Genomic DNA, 10,318 nt, shown 5'->3' with positions numbered 1-10,318 from the left:
CTTGAAACGGTTGAAGCTTAATTTAGGAGCAATCAGTACAGATAATATTGACAATATGGAATCGATGTCAGCAATCTGTATTGCCTTGAGGGTACAATTTCAAGGTGTAATAAGACAATGTCAGTTGCAGGTGGTCGTTGTCCAGTAAACAGGTTCACATTAAGTGGGTCGATTCCAAATGGATGTGTTACCACTTCTGAGATTGTAATGCTCATTAAACAGATACACGATCCTATCAGTTACGAATATTCAATGCATCAAGTCCATTTCGTATTACAAGATCAACTATCGTTGTGTTCATGGAATTGTCTTAGACAAGAAAATTCATTAATGCCAAATAAATATTATTAAATTAGAATATTAGAAATTCAAGAATAAACTGATTTTTTTTAAAACTTGTATTTTTCAAATCATAACTGAAAAACTAATCGGAAAATAATTTTTTTTTTTTTTTTTGAAAGAATGTTTTTCTGGAAAAAGAAAAAATTTTTAAATCTAACAACAATCATCTTCCGTTATAATTTTGAATCTACTTTTGAAAGTCTTAAAGTTGCCATGTCCAGAATAGTGTTGTCCATCGACTAGGTCGTATCCAATTGCTCTTCATCTTAATATTAGGAAAATATTTATATGTTTCTCTGCCGCTTTCCTGACACTCACACAGAAGGGAAAAGTTTAAAAAAGAATTTATTTGTAAAACCAATGAGGAAAAGCAAATTGAGTAAAAATTCCACCTCTTTTTTTTTCCATAATATGGAAAATTGTCTTTATTACCATAACAAGTGTAACAGTTTTTGACAGTACGGTATATTTAGTCGAATAACAGAGCTATTCTGTGAAGTTTCACAATTGCGGGAACGAAAGGGAGGATGGCATGTGTCGTGCACAATAGTTGGAAGGTACACGACAACCTGATGTCACTTCCTGAAACGTTGAAACTGCCCTAATTGTCCTACCACATGGTTGCCCTTGCCTCTGTGCCATTACGTTACTGTCCCTTACGTCGCTTACAAACCCCAACAAAAAAAAAAAAATAATAATAATAAAATACAATTTCTTTCTCTAAAGTAAAACATTATGTAAATTAAAAAAAAACATTTGCAAAATTTTCCAAATAGAATTTTTTTTTTATTATTAGCAAATTATGAATTTTTTTTCGTATTTTTTCCAGTTGTTCTTTAATGACGCACTGTTTTAATTAATTTTCTGACAAAATAATCGGAGCATGAAGAATACAAAGGCTAGAAAAAGGTAGAGCAGGGAAAACAGTTTCAAAAAAACAAAAAAAAAAATACACGACAATGTCTCTTTTTATTTCTTGATGACTTGAAAGAATAATCACAGCAACATGGGGACATTGATTAACGACCTTGAGGGAAAACGAGGAAATGAGTTCCTGTACACAGAATCGTGAGATCGTTGTTCTCCTCTGAATGAACCACATGCCTTTTTTTTTGCCTCTATTTTCATCTTAAACCCTTTGTAATTACAGATCTTTTTTTTTCTACCAGACGCTTATTATCACTGATTCCTTTGTTTTTTTTTCTCCCTAACTTTATATATATTTATCCACAATTGTCCAACAAAATAGTTTATTAAATCTTATTTTTATTTCATAATTTTATCGTAATAAATTTTTTCAATATTATTTTATTTATTTAACTTAAATAGTATTTTTTTCCAGTTAATGTTTAAAAAAAATAATCGTTTAATATAAGGTTAATAACATTTCTTTATGGGTGACATTGGATTGAATTAAATTAAACTTGACGAAATGGACCAATTGAGATTAATTAAATGGATGCTATATACTATAATCATGAGTGTATCTTTCAAACAGCGTGAATGTCATATCGACCACGGACGCGATGATATTCAAGCACCGCATACACACGCTACGTTGGAATCTGTAGACGGCAGATGAGTTATTAACTTCCCGCAAGCACAACTAGCGACCAATCATGAGATTCGATGATAATACCCCGGATCCTATAATCAGAATTTCTCTTCATACAAGCCACAGATTATCAAAGATGTTAGCGCTTAATATACGCACTTGATTTTTTTTTACTAATCAATGTTATATTAATTAAAAAATAGTTTTGCAAAATAATAAAAAAAATATTAAATAATATATTTTTTAAAAAATATTAAATAATATTTAAAAATGATAAATTATATAATATATAAATTAAAAAAGAAATTTTAACTACTTTAATTAATTTTCAAAATCAATTTTGTCATATTGCTTTGTTATAATTTAGTTATTTTAAATCCCTAATAACACAAGATATCTTAGGATATATTGATAATAATCCCGCAGATATCCTAGGGATGTCCTATGGATATCAAAAGGATCTCTTAAGGATATCCAAAAAATCGGCGCTTTGGATATCCACAGGATATCCGAGGATATCCATAGGATATCTTCTGGATATCTCCATAGACTTTCATAAATGTCCTCCAGATATCCCATAGATATCGTCAGGATATCCCACAGATATCATCAGGATATCCCATAGATATTTTCAGGATATTCTCAGTATATCTCCTGGATGTCAAGGATGATATTCTCAGGATATTGTATATATTTAAATTAAAATATATTTATGTTATTTTCTTGAATAACAAAATTTTGCAACCTATTAAATTCAGATTTATAGTGTATATTTTATTTAATAAAAGTATTTTAATTGTACATTTTATATTTCAAAATTTCTTTTTAAACGTATATAAATCTTAATTACGTAGAAGACAATGTTTAGAGTAAATTACATTAATCAATGTGTCTTAGGTAGTGAAGGGGAAATAAAAGAATTTAAATAAAACGTGAAAACGATATCGGAATTTAAAAGCACGCTTTGTTGATTGAATTCTGCGCTCACCCATTACTATTGTCGTGCAATTAGTAGTAACCTCTTCAAGTCGAAGTTGCCCTGTGCGCCAAATTAAATTTAAATTAACTCGCTTGCAAAAGGGTGATCTTGAGTGTTCTTTGCCTTCAGCTTCAAGTCAATAAAGGTAAATAAACCAAAAGGGAGCTGCAAAAAAAAAAAAAAAAAAAAAAAAAAAAAAAAAAAAAAAAAAAAAAAAAAAAAAAAAAAAAAAAAACGAATCGACAAAACAAAAAATTAAATTACAACAATAATTTCAAATATATTTATTTTTTATAAATATTAAAAATAGGGAACAAAATTAAATTTCTCTTTAGAAAAAAAAATGTTTAATAGAAAAATCATGGATTTGTGTTCGAGGTGATTAAATGATTGTAAAGAATGATATATAGTGGAATTTTGTTAGAAAAAGTTGCAACAGCAGTCTATATACTTGAGGACGTAATTGATTGGAATAGAATCCAATATCGGGAACCTTTGAATGTCGTAAAAATTGTGAAGCTCGTAACATTGAGTCGTTAACGCTTCCTTATTTTCAATCCTATTCTGCTGAGGTGGACGTCAGCAGCCATAGACACGCGCTCATCTTGTCGAGAACCTCCTTTCCCACTTGCGTAATGACCCATTCTGATATCACTTCGTTTTTGTCGATTAAGACACACCGAGTGTAGATAAAATTCAATCTTCTTTATATATATACATATATGAAAAATCAATTTAATTACTTAGAAGTAAATTTATTTAAAATTTCTAAATTAATGACACCATTTTTTTAATGTTACCGAATTAGAATCTTTTTTCATCACCCAAAAAAAAAAAAAAAATTACATTTCTTATGTATGTCTACAATGTTTCCAAGGAAAATAGGAAAATATTGTTTCCAACTATTCGTGAAATTCGTGGAATGTAAGTCACTTATAAAGGATTCTTGTCAGAATAATTCAATATCTTCTATTACGAATTCCTCAGATTCTTGCTGCGGATTTATATTCAAAGGATATTTTAGATTTTGATAATTCATCTGTAAAAACTTTTTCCGCAGAATAATATATTGTATACACAACGATATCAAGAATTGTGTAACAAAAATAAGTTCATCAACAATCAATTATGAGTGCAAAAAAAAAAAAAAAAATTTATGATAATTAGGAAATGGATATTTTTGCGGGTTAATTAATGAGGGAAAAAAATAAATTGTAATTTTTAGAATACGAAGTCAGCAGTAACAGGACGAGCTTGTTAAAACTGTGAGAGTACTCAGTGCTAATGTGAGAGGAAACGAGATGAAGGGAATTATATATTAAATAACATCCGTCACTGACTTTTTTGACGAGGTTAACCCCTTTTTATTTTCAGTCTATTCTATCCATTCTCTTGGTTACTCGACTGCTCCCTATATGTTTCTCAACTCGTCTCTCTCTCTCTCTCTCTCTCTCTCTCTCTCTCTCTCTCTCTCTCTCTCTCTCTCTCTCTCTCTCTCTCTCTCTCTCTCTCTCTCTCTCTCTCTCTCTCTCTCTCTCTCTCTCTCTCTCTCTTTCTCTCTTTCTCTCTCTTGGCAATTCTCATTCAACCCAGAGAGACATAACAGACAATTCAAATCAAACCTCAATTAATTTCCAATCAAACATGACTTCTGTTTCCCCTCGGATTCCGAATTATTATTGTAAGGATTAAAACTCTATTATTAATTAATGCTAATTATATCATTCGCTAGTTCGAACCACGATTATGATTTTTAGGGTTTCGTGGCCAAGGGCCGAAAGCCCTATAGTTCCGCTTTGGCTTCCGTCTGTCCATCCGTCGTAAATTGTAACCGTCTCAATGACAACAATTACTATGGCAACCGTTACTTACTATGGCAATAGTTACTATGGCGACAGTTACTTACTATGGCAATAGTTACTATGGCAAAAGTTACTAGGGCAAAAGTTACTATGGCGACAGTTACTTACTATGGCAATAGTTACTATGGCAAAAGTTACTATGGCGACAGTTACTTACTATGGCAATAGTTACTATGGCAAAAGTTACTATGGCGACAGTTACTTACTATGGCAATAGTTACTATGGCAACCGTTACTTACTATGGCAATGGTTACTATGGCAATAGTTACTATGGCAAAAGTTACTAGGGCAAAAGTTACTATGGCAAAAGTTACTATGGCGACAGTTACTTACTATGGCAATAGTTACTATGGCAACCGTTACTTACTATGGCGACAGTTACTTACTATGGCAATAGTTACTATGGCAAAAGTTACTAGGGCAAAAGTTACTATGGCGACAGTTACTTACTATGGCAATAGTTACTATGGCAAAAGTTACTATGGCGACAGTTACTTACTATGGCAATAGTTACTATGGCAAAAGTTACTAGGGCAAAAGTTACTATGGCAATAGTTACTATGGCAAAAGTTACTATGGCAAAAGTTACTATGGCGACAGTTACTTACTATGGCAATGGTTACTTTGGTAAAAGTTACTATGGCGAATATTAGTTACTAGGGCAACAGTTATTATGGCAGTAGTTACTATGGCAAAAGTTACTTACTATGGGAAAAGTTACTATGGCAACCGTTACTTACTATGGCAATGGTTACTTTGGCAAAAGTTACTATGGCAAAAGTTAGTTATTAGGGCAACAGTTATTACGGCACTAGTTACTTTGGCAGAAGTTACTTTGGCAAAAATTAGTTACTAGGGCAACAGTTATTATGACAAAAGTTACTATGGCAAAAGTTAGTTACTAGGGCAACAGTTATTATGGCAAAAGTTACTATGGCAACAGTTACTTATTATGGCAAAAGTTAAATGTGAAAAGAAAAATATTTTTTAAATAGCATTATAATTTGCAAATATAATTTATACAATCAAAAATAGTTTAATTAACAATGTGACACATTGATTTTTCACTTGTCTAAAGATCAATTGTCCCTGCCACTAGTTATTAGATTCAATTTTAATTAATAATCGAGTTCAATTGAACGATTTGGCTTTTATTATTTATTATCAAAATCATTAGTTCCTTTCAAATCAGAAGCTCATTTGCCGTGATTGTTTTGTTTCTCCAAATGTTTAAGCATGTTTCCATTGTCTCGTTCTGAAATTTCATAATCAAATTCAATTGATAATAATATTTCATATTCAATTTACAATGTGAATCAAATACAAGTTGATTTCTATCGAATTCAATGAATGATCTATTGATAGTAATTATGGCTTTCAATTAATAACTCTCTATTTACTCGATTCGCAATATTTCGTTTGTGACATTCATTATATGTCATATATATATATATATATATATATATATTTATAAATTTTTCATGTTGATCATAATATATTACTTTTGGGGGGGCTTTTATATTTTCAAAACTCACATCCTTTTATTTTCTCTAGATTAATTATCACATTCAAAAATCATTGTTTTATTTTTATTGCATTGTGATTATTTTTTTTTTTTTGTTAATTAATAACATTTATTATTTTATAACAAAAAATGTTAAATAAATAAATATTTCACTGTCTTTGAATAGAATTCTATTTTACATAATTGTGGAATAAAATTAACTTCAATGAAATTATAGTACTATCGAAACTGTCAGTAGGGAAATTGCTTGAGAAAACATTGCTGAAGATGGAGCAAAGTTGATCGAGATTTTGTGAAGAGCCAAGAATGGTTTTCCCGCCTATCACAAGGAGCTTGAACATTTAAGTTAATACGTACAAGCAAGTCGACTTTGGGTGTCAGGTTCAAGTAAACCGGGATTCTAAGCCTTGTAATATTGCCGCAATCTTTGCCAAGTTGGGGAACAGGGCGCGAACTTTTCGTGACAATTAAGAGCTCTCTCTCTCTCTCTCTCTCTCTCTCTCTCTCTCTCTCTGTTCCTTGCCATCGTTCTCTCGTTTCCTGACCTCGTTCACCCCTTTTCACCCTTTCTCCCTCCCCCCTCAAACCCCATCAACTTCAGTACAGTGAAACTGGTGGGATTCGCGAGCGTGAGTCGTGACACTTAAATAAGTCGACGCCAACGGTAACTCTGGGTAAACTATTTCGTGGCGTTGAATAGCTCTAGCTAAGGCTAACGATGCTTCAATCCCTCTTTGCCCCGAGGGCCTCACGACTTACAGGTTTATTAACCCTGGCTTTACTGTAACGAAAGCACGACCGAGTTGTAGAAATACACAAGCTCATTTTTATAGTCAAGCTACATCATTTGTTGTATTTGACAGGGGTAACTGTATAATTTTACCCCCTTAGAGTTTAAAGTGTTTGCCAAGAGAATATTTCTCTCTTTTGTTAATTAATTCTTTATGATGTTGTTGAAAAATATAAAGGAAATTAGAAAAAGAAGTATAGAAATTTTTTTTTTTACCAAATAAAATTTTATTAAAATGAAAATAAAGAAATTTTAATTGTATATTATAATTGAGGCAATTGATTTAAATTCGAAGACGATATGAAATGGCGTGAGATCATAACATCACTAAAAAAAAATCATTGACAAATTACCTGGTGAACTTGTCAAGACCATAAACTAAATCCATAAAATGATAGACCGTTACTGATTACAGAGGCGTCAAAAAGATGTTGAAGGATGAGACGATATTTTGCTTTGAAAGCCGAAACTGAATAGTTAGTAAAATAGGGTACAAAGGACTCTGTCATTCACGAAGTGTGTGCTTGATAATTTTTTTTTTTTTTTGTTGAAAAACTCAATTACCACATGTTCACAAATAATTCTTAATTCATTACAAGTACGTGCCGCGCAACAATAATATATACTCCACTTGTGGTTTTAATTATACTTTTCTATCGACCTCTATTTCTCTAATTAGCCATATTCTACACAGCATTTCACAGCAGTTTAAAATAGTTTTAAAAAAAAATATCGATTAGAACATTTAAAATTTTAAATAAAAATAATTGTCAAGAAAATTCAATTTTAAAATATAATATTAAAAAGAATAAATTTAAAAATGACGATTTAAATTGAATAATAATTTAACAATATATGAAGAAGAAAAAAAACACCCACAATTTAACTCATTTTTATTAAGAAATTCATCCGCTATTCTCAATGGAAGTAATTTAAAAATTCGTTTAAAGCAACCTCGCTCTCTTAAACTTATGAAAGTGGTAGACTTTGAATTCAAAAGAAGCCGAATTACGTCGTTATTGCTTGAGAAGGTGGAAACGTAATTAGTGCCATTTTTGAAACTTTCAAAGGCGAACTTGCAAACGTTTCATTCCTTGTGTTCCCCAAAGCGATTTTTTTTCTCTTCTCCCCCCCCCCCCCCTGTGTGTGGTAAATAAACATTCATGGCTTCCTTTCACATTTATACATATATGTACATGAAAAGAGAGAAAAAGAGAGAGAGAGAGAGAGCAAATTTTCTCCCTATGACACCTTTTTCAATTAGCTATCATAAAAAAAAAAGTTAAGATAAAAGCGTGTGTCACAGTCGATGTAACCTCATCTGACTTCATCGGTCACTGATTACAGTTTTCTTACCCCTTGTAAAGAGTGGGCGGACCATTCGGATATGAGTCATTAGTCACTGTCTTAAGCAGCGTCTTATTCCATTTTTAAATTAATAGCCAAGGTTTTGTGATACTTATTACATAGATTTATAATGTGTAAAAAGTGATACTGTTATTAAAACAGTATTTCAAATAATATAGAAAAAAAAAACGTTAAATTAATTTAAAAACTGTCAATAATTGTAAGAATTTATTTTTAAAAGATTTATGAAAATTTATATCTAAATTTTTTGTTTTTTTTTAGCAAAAAGTATTTTTTAACCAATACATATTTTTTAATTAAAAGTATTTGTCAGCAAAAAGTATTTTCCTAGCTTAGAGTATTTTTAGTAAAAACCTATTTTTTATGTAAAACACAATTTTTTTTTAGTTAAAAGTATTTTTAGTAGAAAATAGTGCAAAATGTTTATAGCAAAAAGTATATTTTTCTACTTAAATGATTTTCTAGCTTAACGTATTTTAAGTAAAAAGTATTTTCTAGCGACGTATTTTTAGTAAAAACCTATTTTTTATTCAAAACCCAATTTTTTTCAGTTAAAAGTATTTTTAGTATTTTTTAGTTAAAAGTATTTGTCAGAAAATAGTATTTTCTAGCTTAAAGTATTTTTAGTAAAAACCTATTTTTTATGTAAAACACAATTTTTTTTTAGTTAAAAGTATTTTTAGTAGAAAATAGTCCAAAGTGTTTATAGCAAAAAGTATATTTTTCTACTTAAATGCTTTTTTAGCTTAAAGTATTTTTAGTAAAAAGTATTTTCTAGCTTAGAGTATTTTTAGTAAAAACCTATTTTTGAGGTAAAACCCAATTTTTTTAGTTAAAAGTATTTTTAGTAGAAAATAGTCCAAAGTGTTTATAGCAAAAAGTATTTTTTAGCCAATACTATTTTTTAGTTAAAAGTATTTGTCAGCAAAAATTATTTTCTAGCTTAGAGTATTTTTAGTAAAAACCTATTTTATATGTGAAACACAATTTTTTTTTAGTTAAAAGTATTTCTAGTAGAAAATACTCCAAAGTGTTTATAGCAAAAAGTATATTTTTCTACTTAAATGATTTTCTAGCTTAAAGTATTTGTCAGCAAACATACTTTTTACTTTAAATACTTTAAGCTAGAAAATCATTTATGTAGAAAAATATACTTTCTGCTATAAACACTTTGGACTATTTTCTACTAAAAATACTTTTAACTAAAAAAAAAATTGGGTTTTGCATAAAAAATAGGTTTTTACTAAAAATACTCTATGCTAGAAAATACTTTTTACTTGAAATACTTTAAGCTAGAAAATCATTTAAGTAGAAAAATATACTTTTTGCTATAAACACTTTGGACTATTTTCTACTAAAAATACTTTTAACTAAAAAAAAATTGGGTTTTACATCATAAATAGGTTTTTACTAAAAATAATCTAAGCTAGAAAATACTTTTCGAGCTTAGAGTATTTCTAGTAAAAACCTATTTTTTATGCAAAATCCAATTTTTTTTAGTAGAAAATAGTCTAAAGTGTTTATAGCAAAAAGTATATTTTTCTACTTAAATTATTTTCTAGCTTAAAGTATTTTTAGCAAAAACTAGTGAAAACAAGAAACTGTTTTAAATAGAATGCATATATATGAATAAGAAATCGATAAACGAAGCTTGATTCGGTAAATTTAATCGACGATTCGTTTTTGCGGTTTTTTTTTTTTTTTTTTTGCTTTTTGAACCCACTTTTACACAGAATTAAATTTCGTCTTTTAAGGAAACAGAAAATATACAGATTAACAAGAAAAATTGCCGCGTGTGCATTAAAGGATAAATTTCAATTGAATTTTCGCAGTATTTGGAAATGAGACAGTAAGGGCGGATAGTTGAAATTCAACAAAGAAAGCGGGTGACTGAAA

The sequence above is a fragment of the Leptopilina boulardi genome, unplaced genomic scaffold, assembly GCF_019393585.1.
Source record: "Leptopilina boulardi isolate dan_hultmark-lab unplaced genomic scaffold, ZJU_Lbou_2.1 LbouV2_165, whole genome shotgun sequence".
Taxonomy (NCBI): Eukaryota; Metazoa; Arthropoda; class Insecta; order Hymenoptera; family Figitidae; genus Leptopilina; species Leptopilina boulardi.
The sequence above is the reverse complement of the archived record's forward strand: the minus strand, read 5'-3'. Positions refer to the sequence as shown.